Raw genomic sequence first — 20988 nt, 5'->3', positions numbered from 1 at the left:
GGGGGTTGGACTCGATGGCCCTTGTGGTCTAGTCCAACTCTATGATTCTATGATTCAGAAAGAAGGCTGATTGCTGAAGAATTGATGCTTTTGAATTCTGGTGCTGGAGGAGACTCTTGAGAGTCCCATGGACTGCAAGCAGATCCAACCTATCCATTCTTATGGAAATCAGCCCTGAGTGCTCACTGGAAGGACAGATCCTGAAGCTGAGGCTTCAATACTTTGGCCACCTCATGAGAAGAGAAGACTCCCTGGAAAAGACCCTGATGTTGGGAAAGATGGAGGGCACAAGGAGAAGGGGACGACAGAGGACAAGATCGATGGACGGTGTTCTCGAAACTACCAGCATGAGTCTGACCAAACTGCGGGAGGCAGTGGAAGACAGGAGTGCCTGGCGTGTTCTGGTCCATGGGGTCACGAAGAGTCGGACACGACTAAACGACTAAACAACAACAACAACAACAACAACATAGTCAAGTATTGTTTTGTATTCACCTTACCAGTGTATTCTAGCCAATTTTATGCATATATCCTTTTCCTGGTGACACTACTGCAGTGATATTACAACAGGTGTCAAAGATAGGAAGAGGCACCCAGACACACAGCAGCTGCTGCTGACAGCGAACACCTGATACTCTACACAAAGAAGCGCCTGCTTGATCATGGCACCTACAGAGATCAGCAGAGCTCTTTCTTGGCATTTCCTGGCAGTTGGTCACTGAGTGTTAGTTTTGTTCTGACTGCTGTGGTGGCTGAAATTTAGATGACTATTTGGATGGTTTAGCTGTTGTTAGTTATTCATTCTAATGATTTCATCAAATTCATAAATGTATGAATGAACAAAATGTGCATTAAATACATGACAAAAGTTTAACTTCTGTCCCCTGGGTGATAGAAAAGCTTTTCTACCCTAAAAGCTTCAGGAAAGAGGGCTGTGATTCTGTTAGATAAACATTGATCTAATATCACAGGAGTGCTTTCCAGACCTTGTAACATATCAATAATCAAAAGGACAAACTAGAAACCAGATCTATCTGTTCTAACATTGCTAGGTAGATACACACTGTTAATCTATTGAAACATACACAGGGTATGACTGAATTCTTCCACACTTTATTTCAGGACCCAACTAAGTCTTTGCAGGTGTAAAACAATGACTCTTTTCCAGCCTCGGAATAGCAGCATTGACAAGGTGGCAAAGAGTGCAGATTTCCAGTCATTTCATCCACTTTTCAATAGGCTTCCTTTTGCAGATGCACCGTTTTAGGTCGTGGCAATAAACATCACGCCAACAACTATACATATGCTCACAGCCCCTTCTGATGATGACACAGTTGGTTGTATCTGGTTTTGCAGGACCTTTATTTGCTGGAAGATTATAACCCCAGTAGCTGAAAAGGAGAGGAGAAACTACTCAGTCCGAATACTTACTTTATTCTGTACCTACTAAAATGAAGTGCTTGCCTATCCTCCACACACTTATTCATTATTTTTGCAGTAACCCAGAGGAGTAACATTCAGAGGAGAATTCTCTTTTGGTCTAGCAGACTCCCCTGCCTCTCCGCCCTACCCTGTAGTCAGAGCTTACACACTTTCTGCTCTACCACCAACACCAGATGAGTCTCATTTTATTCCCCGTATTGCAAAGTTTTTAATGATTGAATTTTTTATTGTTTTGATATATGCTGTGAACTGCCCAGAGTGGTTGGGGGAAACTAGCAGATGGGCGGAGTATTATTATTATTATTATTATTATTATTATTATTATTATTATTTATTTGATTGGAAGGCAAATCATGTGCTAGCCTGCAGAAACACGTACATCCAGCCAGCACTTATTGTGCTTTCCGTAGGAAAATAAGGGGGGAAATATTCCTACAGGCAAACCCTATAAATTAATAAATGGTAGGATTTTGATTACTTTAAGTGTTGAAGGGAAGATTGCAGGCCAGTGGAAAAATACAGGCTAAATATCCTTTCCAAGGCAGTGCCTCTCCTGTGACAAAGTTGCACGGAGTGATGGCCTGGGACTCGGGCTCGGACTCGGAACCAGAGGAGTCTCAATCTGCACCGGATCCTTTGCCTCAGGCGGCATCTGAACCTAGTCTGGGGCCTGATTCTGAAGAGCCCCAGTCTGCACAGGTTCCCCTGCAACAAGCACCAGCTGGGCCGAGTCAGGGGCCTGATCCTGCCCTGGCTCCAGATGCGGGGATGACCTCGTTGACTTCAGCTGGGCCATCACTCACAGCTGCTCCACTACCAGTTGGGTCAGGAGAGGCTGAGGTGGCCTCTGGGTCTAGTAACCCACCAGTGTCTCCCAAGATGCAGAGACTGAGGACTGAGAGAAGGAGAGGCCTTCGGGCGAGACAGGGAGGTGAGTCACCGGGGGATCAGGACTGGCTGTTACCCTGACAAAGATAAGAGGCTGTCGGACCCCGCCCCAGGTTGTGGGAGCAACATTGTTGTTTGCTAGAACCTGCCTGAGACCCTGTGCCTGACCTTGCCTGGTTTCCTGCTTCGTGTCCTGCCTTGGCCCTGTCAGACTGACTCCTCATGGAACCCTTGGATTCGGGACCGGACCTGGACCTCGTTGCTCGGGATACCCCTGGGCTCAGCACACACCTTACAGAGAGGGCAATCCTAATCTTAATCAGCTCCACCAAGCAATTTGATAGTAACATTTCCCAGTCTTTGTCTTTTGTCCATTCAGAGAACAAAGCAGGAGAAGACAGAGAGGGAACAGGGGTTGTGGGAGGGGTGTCTACCATTGGCAAGTGCCACAGCTCAGTAGCAGAGCATCTGATTTGAAAGCAGAAAGTCATTTTATGACTTACTAAATGTGTGCTCTATGTTTGTGTTAGGGAAGTTGGGAAGAACCTTTGAAAGTGGGATACTCTGGAGTTCACTGGGAAGGGGACATTTTTCAGGGTTTACAGCTGACATTTCCACAGTTTTCTTTGTTGCATCTTTTGCTGTCTTAAATCTCTGCTGGGGTTCTCTCATCAAAGAGTACTCACCCCCACTTGGGTCTTGGCTTCCAGGATTCCCAACACACAGAGTGTGGGCTGCCTTTGCTCTCTGATTAAAGCATCAGAGAAGCTTGAAAAGCAATTGCTTTGGTGCACCCCAGGTCCCTTCCCTCTGGAGTGCTGGAGGAAGTGGAAGGGTGGTGGCAGCAATGGCCAGAGAATAAATCCCACTGGTTGCCCTCCAGGGTTGTTGTGTTGCAACTGGGCAACAAAGGTGGTGTGAGAGGCTCATTTAATCACACCTTTCCTGGCTGTGGATTTTGTTCTTTTCTATTTTAACCATGTGCATTTTTTAAAATGTTTTGTAAACCACTTTGAAGCTCTCTGGAAACTAATTGGAATTTAAATTAAATCAACATAATAAATAACAATATAATCACATATATATCTTGGCTCTCTTCAAATACTACTTGCTTATGAAAGTTCCCAGGTGATGAGGAATGTAGACTTACAGTTTCTTGATTCTAAACGATCTATCATAGCAATGCCATTCTGAGCCTACCATGGAAACTCCAATAAAATAATCGGTCGGTTTGTTCTTTATTTTGGATACAGCAAAGACCTACAACACAGGGGAAAAAAATTCTAGTTTTCGTCTTAAAACTTTCCACATAATGCCCTATATATTGTTCTGTGTGTAGCAGTAGCTTACAGTGGCAGGATTTATCATAAACTACAGTACACACATCCGTTCAAATACCTGAATGCAGCCACCTTGACTCAAACATGGGGAGCTCACTACATGACTGGAAACTCTGCAAAGTCAGTGTGCGTTTATGGGGGGGAAACCTGCACCAAGGGCGGAGACTGCAAGCACAATGATGTGTCTTTTTCTTCTCTGTGTTTCTGTGAGGCTCGCTCTTGTATGATAGGGCTGCCATAAGTTTGAATTTTCCCAGACATTACCAGGATTTCAAAGGTAGAATAGAGATCCCATGGGGAATTTCTGAAATGTGGCACTATGTCCTGGATCTTAGGCAAGTCAACTGAAAAAAAATCACCGTTGTTTTTTACATTTTTTGTAGCTGAAACAATGGCTGCTACATTGGGAGACCTTGTTCTCATAAAACCTTAAAATCTGCCAGTTGATGTTCAGGTGAATCCAGGTTAAGAGGGGCAAAGGGTGCATTGGGGATGCAAATGTTTATGAGATTCCTTTGGGGAAAGCATCTATCCCTTTGGGATGTCATATTCTTCCCTTCAGAAAAGCAAGAAAAAAATGGAGGGGTGAGTATGTTTATATCTTCTCAGTCCTTTTCAGGAGGTCTGAAAAGAATGGGGAAGGCCAATAAGAATGATAAGGGGGAAATGAAGGAGCAAAAATGCCTAGGCCTTGGTCTCACTGAGGAGCAGAAAACTTCAGCTGGTGAAAAATGCAATGGCCAGATTGATGACCAGAACAAGTTCCCCTTAGGAACCCACCCCATACCCTGGGCGCCTCTCTCTCTCTCTCTCTCTCTCTCTCTCTCTCTCTCTCTCTCTCTTATTATTATTATTGAAGATTTTATTAGGCAAACAGATTCTTAAAATACATGCAATACTAACAAAATAACATTCACTATGTTATAAAGATGATAAAGAATATAAACAAAAAGAAAAGAATAGAAAAGAACAGAAGAAAGAAAAAACAAAGAAAGAAGAATGGAAGTGTGCATAAAGGCAAAGACATAATGATATCCACTGTCTGAATCAGCAAAGAAAAGAAACTTCTGACCATAGCCAGTGTACTAATTTACAATTACACTATTATTTACACAGCTGTGTGAAGTTGTTTTTCGTTAACTTAATTTAACTTTATCTAACAAATACTTTATATTGCATGGTTCATTCAATAGCTGCCAGAAAGCATCTGAGGCCTTTCTCAATGTCCCCCATCCCAGAAAAGTTAGGAGGATTGCAAAAAGAGAAGGGGCCTTTTTTGTGGTGGCTCCCCAATTATGGAATGTTCTTCCCGGAGAGGCTTCCCTTGTGCCTTCATTACATGCCTTTAAGCAAAGGGCAAAACCATTCCACTTAATTAATCTATGGCCTGTAAAAGTGTGGGGGAGAGGACTGTGATTATGATCATTATTTTATTATCAGGCTGTCTGTTAGTATGCTTTTTTATTACAGTGGTACCTCGGGTTAAGTACTTAATTCGTTCCGGAGGTCTGTACTTAACCTGAAACTATTCTTAACCTGAAGCACCACTTTAGCTAATGGGGCCTCCTGCTGCTGCCGCGCCACCGGAGCATGATTTCTATTCTCATCCTGAAGCAAAGTTCTTAACCTGAAGCACTATTTCTAGGTTAGCAGAGTCTGTAACCTGAAGCGTATGTAACGTGAAGCGTATGTAACCCGAGGTACCACTGTACTATATAAGCTTTTGTTCTGTAGTGCCTCTGGGCAGACCTTCTCAACTGGCACGTTGAGTTGAGTGAGGTACCACTGTATTTCATTGTGTTTCTATCTCTGATATTCTAGAATGTGTTCTTAATGTTGTACACCACCCTGGGCTCTTTTGATAAAGGAATATTTTGATAAATGAAATAAATAAATACTAATACTAATATGCCACCTTTTCCTCCAAAGGAGCTCAAGGTGCTGCATGCCATTCTCCTCTCCCCATTTGTCCTCACGAGAGACCCGTGGGGTAAGTTAGGATGAAAGGCAGTCCTGACCAGTAAGCTTCATGGCAGAGTGGGGATTCAAATCCCGGTTTCCCAGGTCTCATTATTCCTGGTCTCTCCATACAATTGTATTGTGAACTTGAGTACTTGAAAAGAGGTTTCTGGCTCTTGCTCATACAGCAGAGGAGCAGGAAGCCATGATGTTCCCACTTACACATGATGGCAAGTTACCCAGAGGATCAGGATGGAGCAGCATCCTGCTGTGATGGGTCAATCCTACCTCTTATATATGATATGTATATATAATGCCAGAGCTGCGGCAAAACATGTCTGTCCCTTATGAGTCTCTACAATCACAGCAGACGCTGAAATACCCCCAAAGTCACACTCCTTCATTGTCTCTTAAGAATTTATTGCATGATCTGCTCACCTCCTCCTCATCATTTTCAACACATAACAATTTTGTTTCGTATTTCATGCTGTTGCAGAGTTGTATGCACTGTTTCCAAGTCCTTGGGGTGGCAATGAAGTCAAATGTATATAGGGCTCCATGCCAAACAATCCATTCCTCATCTAACTTGCGGTGAATGTCATCTTTGAGCAATGCCCAGAATGTGAGAGGAATAAAAAGAGAGAAAGGACAAGTGAGGTTGTAGTAGAAGCCAGCTTGTAGGACTCTGCAGAGTTTAAAACACTGATATTAGGGGGAACCTTGGGAGCACCTTGGGTGGGGGAACCACCCCCACTGAAGAAAATCTAGCATTGTCCTCAAAGACCCACTGGCTACACACTTAAAGGATAAAGTTGCTCAACTTCAGAGTGCATTTGTTTTCCCAAATGTTGCATCTCCAGTTGAAGAACCCAGTGGCTCTATAGAGGATGTTTAGTGGGATCAATTTCACCTTATGCAATTAGCTGACATGGCAGCAATGCATCCAACCCCATGGCCCCTCAACTCCAATCCCTCCTGGCTTAGCAAATCTATCAGAGGGGGCTGACTGGTTGGGTCCAGATTGTGGTTAATGCTTTGCTGCATGAGGGGGTGGTCCCTGCTGCACTGAAAGAAGCAGTGGTATGACCACTCCTAAAGAAAGCAGCTCTGGCCCCTTTGGATTAGAACAGCTATGGGCCATTGCCAATGTTCCCTTTTGGGGGAAGGTAGAGGAGAGGGTCACTAGCCAGCCTTCTAACAGATTTGGGTCAACAGCCCAAAGTACCAGACACAGACTAAAAGGTGCAAGGGAGCTCCACCAGGTCTCCTGTGAAATTCGACCTTGCTGTAGCAAATTCCTTCCAGACAGTTTCAGAACTGCTTTTGAGTACAGAGTAATATAGCAAAAAAACTAGAACGACCCACCATTTGAACAGTGGGAAAGAAAAGATAGGAAACAAAAGCTGTACTACTGACGTGACGGGAAAGAAAATAATTTTTTCCTATTTCACAGGCTCCTCTGTCCTTCCGCAGGATGAATTCCCCTAGCATAGAAAGGAGGACATGTGGGGACTGGTCATTGATTCATGAGTCAGGCACAGTATTTGGCCTGCAGGACAAGTGCCTCAACAGACAACTGTGTCCTCCAAATCAGCCTCCTGATTTCATCATGCTCATACACCCACTTGTTCCTCAAAGGACTATGGGATTAACCAGACATCCGTAATACTAATACTAATACTAATACTAATACTAATACTAATACTAATACTAATACTAATACTAATTTATTTATACCCCGCCCATCTGGCTAGGTTTCCACTGAAATGGAGCTTTACCCAGAAAGGCTCAACAACATGGCTTCTTTGACTGTGTCCATATTATTGATAATCCTGTACCTAATAGAGAATTTGTACATAGTACACAGAGAACTTGTGACCTTCCCTATGTTGCTGGTTCGCAGCTTGAAACCGTCACCATGCAATTTCACAGGGAAGAGCCCTAGTGGGCCAGAGCTAGTATGCTCATCCCTACAGCCCTCTGCACATGTGCTCACTTAAAACACATGAAGAGAGCTACCCATTCTCTGTTTCCAGCTGTGCTAATCTGACTGATATTTCAAAACGGGATTGGCACCAGAATGTGCCATTCTAGCCTGTAATGGAAAAGAGAAGTCCATCCCAATGGTTCTGAATTCGCCTATTGCCTCAAAGGTTCTGGCACCTTGACCTTGACCGATAAAAGTGGTTTCTGAGTAACTTACTAATAGCCTGCTGTAGTTCACTGATTTTCTTTCTCTCTTCAGCTATTGCCATAGATACATTCTCAGCTTTCTTGAATTTTGTGATATCTAAGAGAGTTGCAACAATTGAAGTCGGGAGGAATCTCAAACAGCTATGTAAAGATACTGAACAGCCATGTTTCTCAAAATCTAAAATTTACCTTTCATATATAGGAACCTAGGAAGTTGCCTTATACAGAATCAGACCATTCATTAATCTAGATGAGAATTGTCTATGCTGACTAGCAATGGCTCTCCAGGACTTCTGAAAGAGGTCATTCCCACCTCTGCCTGGAGATGCTGAAAATTGAACCTGGGGCCTTTTTTAACAGAACAACAACAATGGCATTTGCACGTCCACTCAGCTGCAGTCCTTTCCTGGAGCTTCTGGATAGCTCAGTCAGTAGAGCATGAGACTCTTAATCTCAGGGTTGTGGATTTGAACCCCCCCCCCCCATTGGGTGAAAGATTCTTGCACTGCATGGGGTTGAGCCAGAAGACCCTTGTGATCCCTTCCAACTCTGCAACTTCAAAACGTAGGTTAATCAGCCTCGTATAACCCACATGCTTAACTCTAAATAATGCATTAAGGTGTTCAAGCCATAGAGTATGCTGCCCTGCTAGACTCAGCTACATTGGGAAGAAATAGGTAATCAAGCCTATTGTTTTTCCCCAGGCTACTTGAGAAGCTCAGTATGTGATGAGGTTTGATCTGGTTGCTCAAGCTCAAGCTCTTGACTTCCTGTACCAATACTCTAGGAAATTTCTCCACATTGTTGCTAAGCTACGTTTTCCTGGTTTGATCTGATTGCTCAAGCTCAGCCACATGCTCCTCATGAGCCACTCTTGAGTTCCTGTACCAATACTCTAGGATATTCCTCCACATTGTTGCTAAGCTAACAATGCCGTGCACCTTCCTGCCGTGCACCTTTTCTGAAGCACCTGGCTCTGACCTTTGAAGAGTTTGTAAGCAAATCATTCTTTAACTTACCAAGTGTGTGTTCTTGTTTGCTGGGGGAAGAGGGAAACTTTGGAAGTCACTTGGAAGAGCCTATTTTAAAGGTCTAGCAGCCTATACTTTCATGCTGACATTTGCTGCATATTTTGTGAGTGTAAATCTCTGCTGGGTTCTCTCACCAATGGGTACTTGCCCCAAACTTGGATCTTGGAATTCAGGAATTTTCTTTCTTATATCAATATATTTTTCCACCAACACAGCACACACACACACACACACACACACACACACAGACACACACACCATCCTTATGGAGGAGTTGAGAATAGAATGAGCTTGAGGCAACCCACCCATTCCTCTTTGACTTCTCTCAACTGAGCAATGAGTAGAAATCACATTTGGTGGGCCATGGAAGGAGCTCCTGAGCAGACAAAAAGTAACATATGACTTACCATCTGCCTGAAAAAGATCCGGATAGTTGACTTCTACCATTTTTAGAATCTTTGTCGTTCCTTCTTCAAATATGGCTCTCCTTCGCACTTCCTTAATATCTAAAGGTGATGATGGGGAAAGTTGTTCAACGCATGTGGGAGAATAGCTTTTCTTCCCCCAGCACCCCTTTGGAAGGGATTAAGTTGCATTTGGAATGAGACTTCTGTGGTATAAGTTCCAGTTTACAATGTACTTCCCAAAATTTGTAAAGGTAAAAAATTTCTCCACCAGGAAGACCCATTTTTCAGCCTCAAGATTTTGTTTAGAGTCCTTAGCCCAATATCTTCATTATATATCTCATTTCCCATGCAGGTCTTTAGGGAATTGCTTAGAAAACAGAAGCATCAGGAAGTCGTAGGGATACAATACTATGTCAGTTTCCTGGGGAAAAAATTTCCGAGTAGATAAGCCTTTACTTCTATGGCCGCTCATGGTAGGGGCTTTTGAGGGAAAAGAATTTGTGAGGACATTTTCCCCATCAGGTTCATGTAGAAGAAAGTGATGTAGGAAAGGAAGGGCGAGCCTTTTTGACCCAGCAGGGGTCTTTCTTTCTTTCATCTCTCTTTCCAACCCCACGGGCTAACTTCGAAAGGTGGTTGGTTGGGACAACTCACTTGTAAATCATCTGATGCTATAATGACATGAGTGGTTGACACCTGTCAAAGTTGTTAATGAGCTGAATACTGGGGACAAATGTGTGGTGAAGGTGATCATCCCAGGAGTTATGGAGTAGAATAAAACCCTGGCTGATGACCGAAGAAGGCCCCAATGTCTTTTTTGAGAGCAGTAATGTTTTTTCTGTGTGGAATGTATGAGAAGCAGAAATACTGACAAAGCCTTAGTTGAGCTAATAAAGTGCATCAGTGTGTAGAGGCACAAGATTTGTTACTCCATGTGGTCAGCAATGCTGAGTGACCTCTGTGAATCTCCTGATAAGGCTTGGAATCATATTAACCACCTGAAACACTGTGAAAGTGTTTTGTGCAGGTGATTACTCCATGACCTGCCATTTGTGAACTTTTCTGTGCTTGTTTACCCCCACACATTTTGTACAGCTCTGATCACTTTCTTCCCAGGGGAAGTTCAGGTCATTTCCGTTTCCCAGATTCATTTCCTGTTTGGATTTTCTGCTGCTGTGTTCAAAACAAATCTTTCCAAACAGATCTTAGCCTTTTGAATTCTGTGGGGGTCATCTCCCACTTAGTGGGAGAACCCCTCTTTAAGAACCCCATTTTCAAAATACTGCTGTGCATTGTTTTGAAGGCACCTGACCACAAACATGTATACTCAATTCACACACACCCTTGACCTGCCCCCACATTATTATTATTATTAATTATTATTTACTTATTGCTCTCATGGTATCTTGTATATCCTTGTTGTCATGAGATCTCGCAAGTTCATCCCAGAGCCCAGTAAGCAAGTCTGAGAACATAAAGGTCTTTCTGTGCCAAGAAAACCTGGTACTTGAAAGCTCTCTGCCTTGAGAACAATTATTTGTGGGGTTTCAATCAAGTGGTGTTTGACCACATAACGTTGGTAATAATATTTATTAAGTTTTCCATTTTAATCATCCAATAAGAACAACAGTAAAATATTTCAAATTACAATACAATCAAAAAAGGCTAAATATATTGCCAAATTATATATTTTTGGGTGACTTCCCATGCTCTGAATTTTGTGGAGTGCTAATCTAATATCACATTGCATTTCTTAATTAGTCAATAAACCATTCCGATATTAATCCTTCACTTAATTTTCATTTATGTTTACAACCACTGGTCTGTTCAAACTTTCGTCTTCATAGTTCTGTGTGAAATATTTTCCCTTGTTGTTATCCACATTCCAGCAATTCCATTTTCAATTTCTGCCAGCAGGAGCCATAATACACCACATCCCAGACAAAAAGATACCATTAGCTCCTGGCAGCCATCCGGAAATCCCCTCTATAGTCTTGCACCATCTCCCAACATTCTGGTACCTCTGCAAAAACAAAGTAGCTCCAGTCCAGAATTTTTTCCTTTCTTCCACTGAGGGAACAGCAGTAGTGTTCTTTCAAACCCACTTACATATTTCAAACTGTTGCCTTTTGGGGGAGGTTTACCAGGTAAAACTGCAAATACATATATATATCAAAATAGAATAAAAAAGGCTCACCTCCCCATGGGGCTATACAATTAATCCATCAATTAATTCAACTAGTGACTCAGTCCTTTGTACTGTTGTTTCTGCTCCTCAGTGATCTTTAGTTTCATTTCTGCTCACGGCGGTATTTTAACTGTGTCATTGTCCGTCATTAATCCCCTGGAGATATCCAGAACTCTCCTCTTGGTCTCCTTCCAGCTGTTGATGAGGTAATGCCTCCACACTAAAACGATCGCTCCATCAGGAATTCCTTTCATATTTCCCTTAATGATCATTGCCAGAATCATAGTCAAAATATCATACAGTCCGTTTCGTAATTGAGATAGTGTCCACTTACATACTTGAAGCCATTGTGTTTTGGTGACGACGAGAAGTCTTTCCCCAGATCAAATCCTTCTCAGTAGCTGATTAAATTTGCAAATTATTTTATTTCCACTGGTTCAGGACATGCCTGTTAGTTAAGTCTGAATTTTTATATTAAAAAAAGGTGTCCTCTGCCCCTGGTGCTGTCTTTGGAGAGTTGCCACAACCATGCTGTGTATACCCAGCACCCCTTGCCCCCCTCTTCCTTCTGGACGGGCAGCAGGTATTGGACAATCTGCGGGTGGAGTGCCCCCAACCTGGGGTTGGGGGGATTGAATCATAGAATCATAGAATCATAGAGTTGGAATAGACCACAAGGGCCATCGAGTCCAACCCCCTGCCAAGCAGGAAACACCATCAGAGCACTCCTGACATATGGCTGTCAAGCCTCTGCTTAAAGACCTCCAAAGAAGGAGACTCCACCACACTCCTTGGCAGCAAATTCCACTGTCGAACAGCTCTTACTGTCAGGAAGTTCTTCCTAATGTTTAGGTGGAATCTTCTTCCTTGTTGTTTGGATCCATTGCTCCGTGTCTGCTTCTCTGGAGCAGCAGAAAACAACCTTTCTCCCTCCTCTATGTGACATCCTTTTATATATTTGAACATGGCTATCATATCACCCCTTAACCTCCTCTTCTCCTGGCTAAACATGCCCAGCTCCCTTAGCCGTTCCTCATAAGGCATCGTTTCCAGGCCTTTGACCATTTTGGTTGCCCTCCTCTGGACACGTTCCAGTTTGTCAGTGTCCTTCTTGAACTGTGGTGCCCAGAACTGGACACAGTACTCCAGGTGAGGTCTGACCAGAGCAGAATACAGTGGCACTATTACTTCCCTTGATCTAGATGCTATACTCCTATTGATGCAGCCCAGAATTGCATTGGCTTTTTTAGCTGCCGCGTCACACTGTTGGCTCATGTCAAGTTTGTGGTCAACCAAGACTCCTAGATCCTTTTCACATGTACTGCTCTCAAGCCAGGTGTCCCAGGTGGGAAGATAATTACTCCCATATTATCCTCTATTACCAGCACAGAAGGGCTGTGGTGTAATTGGCACAGCCGATTGCCATGGCAGACAAACAGGAAGTGCTTGACCACACTAGTGAAACTGCGCTAGTTAATTGTGCCCAAGATGTGATTGTACTGTGCCAGCAAAGCCACTTTCAGCCCAGCTCTGCATTCCCATGAGATCTTATTAGAGCATCCTGAAGCCCCTTAAGCAATTCTGAGAGTTTAAAAGCTCTTTTTGTGCCAGGAAAACCGGGTGTTTTCATTTTTTTGCCAATTATTTTTTATAAATTTTCCAATTTTTTAACAGGTTAACAACAAATTAATTCAAATTAAACACACACACACAGGACTTTCTGCCCCGTTTTAGAGATGCTTCTTTGCTCCTTCGCTGCTCACAGTAAAGTGCTTTAAAAAAATTTAAAATTCTAATACTTTCCCATCCATTCTCTATTTCAACTGGCTGTGCATGTTCAAATTCTGCTTAGACTTTTATTGAACTATTTCCCCAATTGATCAAATAGAATTGCTCTTCCTTTATCAATCAATACAGCTTGTTCATCATGCCTTTATGCCTTCATGACATTTTAATTGATAATAATAATGATGTGATCTGCTTTAGCCCTAGCATTCTATTTAAGTTTTACAATCCTCACAAACATTGGGGGAAATCTCCTGGTCGACCTTGTTTTTTAGTTTCTTTTTCACAAAACAGACCTCCACTCTCTACTTTCCCTGGCTTAATGCATTCTGCTCCCATCATTCACTCCTTGGTATGCAGTTCACTAACCCCAACAAACCTTGATCGTATCCTAGGGTTGCCATATTTCAAAAAGTGGATTTAAAAAAATAATAATTGGTCAAAGCTGTTGGGCTACATACACATACACACACAAATGTGATTTTGAGCTATTTTTAAGGAAATACACCAACACCCACACTTCAGACAAGAGCTTCGTGCACCCAGATTTTCCTGGACAATTTAGCAATTTCTACCTGGACACTGTTTCCGATGGCCAAATCCCAGCTATGTTGGGGAAATTCTGGATGTATGGCAACCCTGTTTTACCTATTCTCTAGTCCCCATTAACCCTGTCCATGCCAAATGCTGGAGGGAGAATGAACTTTATACCTTTATACAAATCGCTTCTACCCTTCATATTGCCTGATTCATTTTTGCTTACAAACTACCTCCAATTTTTAATATAGCAACTACATAAAACTCAGAACCGCTCCTTCCTCTCTCTCCAATTAGGTGTTGAAAAACATTATTCTCCCACACCAACCACACAAGAGTCACCAGTTCTGTTATGCAACTCTCTTTAAGCAAAAACAGTCTTTGACAGGGTCTCTATTCTTTAATCTGCTGGCATCTGTTTGTCCCCCATGGCACTGCCCATATCCAATACTGAATACGGAGGCAAGAATGGAACTTGTACTTGTGAATCTTTACCATGTTATAATACATTCCCCCACCAGCCCAGCCCACCCCCCACCCCATTATGCTGCCAAAACCATTACCACCACCTTCTGTCCTTTGTCTCGCCAGACTCAGTCTCCTTTTTCTTTGCATACCCACAGCTTAATGTTCACGACTGCTTCTCCCTCTCTGCCTGGGTGCTTTAATTAACAAAGATATCATCCTTATTCCGCACAGATGGTTTATCACACTCGACTGTATACCCAGTTATAATCCATCTGCTCCTTTGCACATTCTTATCCACAGGTCAGGGGTAGGTATGCAGAAGTCCCTCGTAATCCTTTGCAATAACACAACTCCACTTATTCCCTTTAATTGAGAAACTTGGCGAATTCATCCAACATAGTTAATTTGAGTTTTAAACCCTTCTGGAATCCTTAGAATTCCAATGCTCAGGGGTGGGGGAGCAGCTCCCTTGCAATTAAAACGACTTGAAACATTGTCTGCCCCTTCCTTCTTGAACGGGCTCGTCTTCGCAGGGATAACATCTTTATGAAAGGGGAATCTGAAGCATAACACAGTTGTAGAATGAGGCTGTCTTTGTTAAACTCCTTCCATTCAGTGGCAATCCATGTTTTAATTCTTGCCGTAAGCAGTCCTTATGCAATTTGTCTCAGACGTTCTGCTGCCAGGAATCTCAAGGTTGTCCATCGGAGTCCGTTTCACAAAAGAGGAGCTCATATTTCCAAAAGTCCTGTCTCTTCCTCCCCTCCATTCATTCCAAACCACAGTCAATGTTGCCAACCAGGAGAGATTCCCCTACTAAACCATTTACAGTTTTTCCTGAGAGCTCCTCTTGCTCTCCACAACCAATCCTCCTTCAGCACTGCAAGTTGTAAATCTTTATAGCCTCCTCACTCCACAGTGTAAGTTGTAAACTGCATCAAGTCAATTGGAGGCGAGTTCTTCTTCTCGACTCCCCTTCTCAACTCCCCTCCTTCGCAGTCTCAATGCAGTTCACAAAGCAGCTCAAATCTTCACACACCCAGTTTTAGCTCACAGACTTCCAGCCTCACAAACCTCCTTTAACAAACCTTACTTGGAGACATATATACTAGTAAAAACAAAATAACACCTCTTTCTTTTATCCATTTTCTACTATGGCAGGAATTGCCAATGGAGCCTTGTTCCTTCCATTTGATAGTTGAATTAAAATTGCAGTTGGTTGGTCACATCTTGTACAGAGCACTCCTTCAGTTTTCAATCCAATTTTCCGAATTGCAAAGGTGCCTGGTCCTTGCAGCAGATGGACATGAAGGCTTCCTCATCTTGACAAGGAGATCGAGACCCAGAGTCCCCTCCCCCATCCACCTGACACTTGGAAGAGGGATTCTCCAGGACGTAGGTGGGTACTCCAGCCTCCTGATACCCTCGGGAGTTGAAGAAAGCATTCCAGCCTTGGGAAGCTCTCCTTCCCCTTGCCTGAGTCTCTCTCACTAGCAGGAGAGCTGCTGCCATCTCGCAGACCAGAAAAGGAAACCAATTATATGTGGGATTTCAACCATCTGCCCAAGGTGGATCATACTGTACCTGCAAAGCCACTTCCAGCCCTGACTTTACTTGCCCCACAGGTGATGTCATATGAGATCAGCTATGGGGCAGGTGGGCTTAGCTTGGCTGACCAGGGTCAGGTTTACCCCACTCTCACAGTCCAGATTTGTCAAGAAAGGAACAGCTGAATGCACATATTTACAGTGGGGCATGAACATTAGGAAGGTTTTCTACAGGCTCCCAAAAGCAACAATCCAGCTCCCAACCTGCTCCATCCGTGAGGTAGTGTAGCTGCTCTGGGTTCTTCTCAGATTTGAGGACCCTGCAACAGATGGTAGAGGTTGCAGTGTGCTCATCCAAGGAAGGGGTTGGTACGAGAGGGTTAATCACCTGAGTACAAAGGAGCAAGGCACATTCCAGAAGAACTCCCAGGGGGAGGGACTGAACTTTCAGGGGACAAACCCAGCAGAGATAAAGCTACCAAATCTCCCACTTCTTTACTGTGCTATAGTCAGAGACCTGAAAGAAAGTGTGGCTATGAATTTCAGATGAGAATTATTCCTCTCTTCCAACGAAGGACAAAGGAGCAGAGGAGTGGGAAATAGGATGGAAGGCTACGAATGTGGGCCCAGGAATTTATGTTGCCCTACAAACCAGTTAAAAGTCTTACATGTTTATCTCACCAACTGAAATCAGGGGGTGAAAGGCTTAGTGGAGACCAGAACCCATCCATTCCTTTTAAGGTTTACACTGAAATGAAGCAAGCAAGAGTGAATTGTAATTCTGCCCATTACCCTTTTATATTTTCCTAGAAGACTGGAACTTACACAGATAGGTCAGCATTACTGCCCCTATAATGGAGCCCATCAGAAGCACTGTGCCAACATACAGGGAATATGAAGATTCGAAGAACTTTTTCATACGTTGCTTGGAAGGTGCTTGTTTTCCTTGATGGACAGGAAGAGAGAAAATTCTGCTTTAGCCATCAACAGACAATATCCCAGTGCCACCCCAATCAAGAAATTTCCCATAATCTCTGGCAACCCATCTAGATCAACATATGGCAGTCAGCTTCCTAAACCCATGGTGGGGGGTTGCTCCACTGTGAAATGCCAGGGGGCCAGACCCTTGGAAGGTAAAGTGGATGAAGGAATCTGACATGGAAGTATTGCTTCTTGAAGACACTTTTCTGCCCATGTTCCCTGTCTGGGGGCCTCAGGAGCATGAAGAGACATCACCTGGGACTCGAAGGACCTTGGTCTGACCCAGCAAGCTCTTGCTATGTTCTCATAGAATCATAGACTTGTAGAGGCATAATGGACCACGAGGGTCTTCCAGTCCAACCCCCTGCAATGCATGAATCTCTCCCCAGTGTGGGGCTCAAACCCATCACCCTGAGATTAAGTGCCCCAGTCTACCTACTAAGCTTAATGTTCTTATAGTGAAAGGTAGACTTGAGGAGAGACTTCAAGTCGAGAAGTTGGTCCTCAACTAGCAGAGTGGATTGGACATCCTCAATGTGTCTGTTACCCTGGCCTGGCACAAGGACACAGCATACTCATGGGAAGATTGGGGTTGTGGAGTTCCATCTGGCTGCCCTCCATCTAGTAAGTGGAAGGGGCTGCAGCAGTGGATGGGTTGTAGTGAGGACAAGGGCCCATCAAGGACAGCTTTCATTTCAAGCTGGGGCTGTTCACTTCCAGCAGCAGATGGTGGACACAAGCTCAAGTTCATTGCTCATCAGTTGGACTTGGTGGATGCCCATTGCATATAGAAAATGCTTGTCTTCACTCTGGTCTTCCCCATCACAACTTTCCTTTACTGTTCCTTCTTCCTCCATGAGCTAATGAGCATACAGACCTGATGCTTTTCTTGCTTGTTTTGCTGTTGTTTTTTTAGCTTTCAGTGGCCTCATACCTATATAAAGACAGCATGAGTATAGTAATATGATGTGATATATGATATGATCAACATAAAAATAAACATAGAGCAACAGCCTGAAATATCTCAGCTCTCTCAAGTGTCTACAGTACAATGTACTGGGGGGGGACATATCAAGTCAGTAAATCTCTGTGTTCCTGTGAAGAGAAAATAGTAACCGAAGGGACTTACCTGGTGGCTTTTTAGGAGCCTTTAAACTGGTTTCTTATTTTATTCACAACCTGTGGGAGTATAAAGTAGACAGTGAAGTCAATGCCTTATTTAAAAGCAGAGTCACAATGGGCAATTCATAGGCAGTGTTGCCATGGAGACCCTCTCCCAGTTAATATAATTCATAGAATTAGAATAGACCACAAGGGCCATCGAGTCCAACCCCCTGCCAAGCAGGAAACACCATCAGAGCACTCCTGACATATGGTTGTCAAGCCTCTGCTTAAAGACCTCCAAAGAAGGAGACTCCACCACACTCCTTGGCAGCAAATTCCACTGTCGAACAGCTCTTACTGTCAGGAAGTTCTTCCTAATGTTTAGGTGGAATCTTCTTTCTTGTAGTTTGGATCCATTGCTCCATGTCTGCTTCTCTGGAGCAGCAGAAAACAACCTTTCTCCCTCCTCTATATGACATCCTTTTATATATTTGAACATGGCTATCATATCACCCCTTAACCTCCTCTTCTCCAGGCTAAACATGCCCAGCTCCCTTAGCCGTTCCTCATAAGGCATCGTTTCCAGGCCTTTGACCATTTTGGTTGCCCTCCTCTGGACACGTTCCAGTTTGTCAGTGTCCTTCTTGAACTGTGGTGCCCAGAACTGGACACAGTACTCCAGGTGAGGTCTGACCAGAGCAGAATACAGTGGCACTATTACTTCCCTTGATCTAGATGCTATACTCCTATTGATGCAGCCCAGAATTGCATTGGCTTTTTTAGCTGCCGCGTCACACCGTTGGCTCATGTTAGAGGGAGTTACTGTAACAATGCACTTACCTGCATTTCTTATCCCTCTGATCTACCTCTCTACAATCCCACTCCTGAATATCATCACCATCACCATCATTTTATTTGTATGCCGCCTTTCCACAGTTAAAAGCAATGCTCAAGGCGGCTTACAACATGAAAATATTTGCATAATTACAAAAATCCTAAACAATAAATAAACCACATCAGAAAAATACACAACCAAATGGAAAACAATTTCCACATAAATCAAAATCTAAAACTAAGAATACAGCATTAATGTCACAGTTTAAAATGACAAAGGTAAAAAATAACAGCAGTTTTTAAAAACCAACAAAAAGCCCCAAAACGGAGCCCTCTCTGACCAGCAGCAGCAGCCCTTTATGGAGCCTGTCAGGCCCCGCCCTAGGCCAGGTGGTGAGTGACAGGACTGGGGCCCTCAGGCGCTCAGCAGGGGAGTCTATCATGTCTATAGAATGCTGCAGGTACCTGTTAAAGTGTACAGTGGATGCTTGGGTTGCGAAAGTGATCTGTGCGGGATGCACGTTTGCAACCCGCAGCGTTCACAACCCGCATCTACACACGCGCGGGTTGCAATTCAGCACTTCTGTGCATGCGCAAACCGCGATTTAGTGCTTTTGTGCATGCGCGACCACCGAAACCCGGAAGTAACCCATTCCAGTACGTCCGGGTTTCGGTGGTCTGTAACCCAAAAAACGCAACCTGAAGCGGCTGTAACCCGAGGTATGACTGTAGTGTGGTTCTCATTAACACAATACATTTTTTAGTCTTTAAGCTGCCAAAATAAAATGTATTGTTTTTAGAGCACAAAGACTAATAGGGAAACTCTGAAGATGTTTTTATACTGCTAATTCCTTCATACTCGACCATGATTTTTTAAAGCAGCTAAGCATAAGAGAGTCTGTGTACTGGTCCAGTAAACGCTTCCGCTGCGCCACCAGCAACAGCTCTCTTTGCAGAGCATTAATTAAGTCCAGTGCAGAGATTCTTGTTGCAGTACAAGCTTCAAAGTCTCAGCAGCAAGGAAATAACGACACAGGGAAGCCTGTCTTTCCAAAGACAGGTTTATTGCAGAAAGATAACAGAAACACCTCCGGAGCTTTCAGACATTTTTGCTTCACACCCCACAGGCAGAGAAAACAAACACTCTTTATATACTGAGCAACTTAACAACTTAACGAGCTTGACTACTTAAAGTCACATGACATTGCTAACTTGCCAGCGTCTTAGGTTTCAAACCCTAACAAAGCAATCACTGTTTCACTGCTTGTGCTATTAGAAAAGAATTTTGTGTGTGTGTGTGTGTGTGTGAGAGAGAGAGAGAGAGAGGGAGTCAGAGTGAGTACAGTCATACCTTGGTTGTCAAACGTAATGTCTTCTGGGAGTCCGTTTAATAATAATAATAATAATAATAATAATAATAATAATAATAATAATAATATATTATTTATACCCCGCCCATCTGGCTGGGTTTCCCCAGCCACTCTGGTGGCTTCCAACAAAATATTAAAATACAATGGTCTGTTAAACAGTAAAATCGTCCCTAAACAGGGTTGCCTTCAGATGTCTTCTAAAAGTTTGGTAATTGTTTTTCTCTTTGACATCTGGTGGGAGGGCGTTCCAAAGGGTGGGTGCCACTACCAAGAAGGCCCTCTGCCTGGTTCCCTGTAACTTGGCTTCTTGCAGCAAGGGAACCGCCAGAAGGCCCTCGGAGCTGGACTTCAGTGTCCGGGCAGAACGTTATGGGTGGAGACGTTCCTTCAGGTATATTGGACCGAGGCCGTTTAGGGCTTTCAAGGTCAGCACCAACACTTTGAATTGTGCTTGGAAACGTACTGGGAGCCAATGTAGATCTTTCAAGACTGGTGTTATGTGGTCTCGGCGGCTGCTCCCAGTCACCAGTGTAGCTGCCGCATTCTGGATTAGTTGAAGCTTCCGGGTGACCTTCAAAGGTAGGCCCACATAGAGCGCATTGCAGTAGTCCACGCAGGAGATAACCAGAGCATGCACCACTCTGTTGAGACAGTCTGCGGCAGGTAAGGTCTCAGCCTGCATACCAGATGGAGCTGGTAGACAGCTGCCCTGGACACAGAATTGACCTGTGCCTCCATGGACAGTTGTGATCTCTCTGAACAGGGTGACTGGGCAGTAAAATAGCAAATGCATTTCAGTGTAAGCAAGTTGGGGGGGGGTCCTTTTTCACACAGTGCTGTTAAACTTGACCCCCCCCCCCCAAGAGGAAGGGGTGGCTGTCAGCTTGGATGGTTTTGAAAATGATGTTCTGGC

The 20988-nt window shown here is 43.7% G+C and overlaps 1 long non-coding RNA gene across 1 annotated transcript; it reads right to left on the bottom strand.

The window, feature by feature from the left end:
• Positions 1–473: 473 nt before the first annotated feature.
• Positions 474–15752, bottom strand: LOC144328829 (uncharacterized). The gene is made up of 5 exons (XR_013394115.1): positions 14341–15752; positions 9262–9360; positions 6069–6232; positions 3482–3591; positions 474–1391 (listed from the first exon to the last, which is right to left on the bottom strand). It is a non-coding gene; the product is annotated as an uncharacterized LOC144328829 (long non-coding RNA).
• Positions 15753–20988: the final 5236 nt, after the last annotated feature.

Source organism: Podarcis muralis, chromosome 9, assembly GCF_964188315.1.
Source record: "Podarcis muralis chromosome 9, rPodMur119.hap1.1, whole genome shotgun sequence".
Lineage (NCBI taxonomy): Eukaryota > Metazoa > Chordata > Lepidosauria > Squamata > Lacertidae > Podarcis > Podarcis muralis.
Note: the sequence above shows the minus strand (reverse complement) of the source record. Positions and strands in the feature narration are given on the sequence as shown.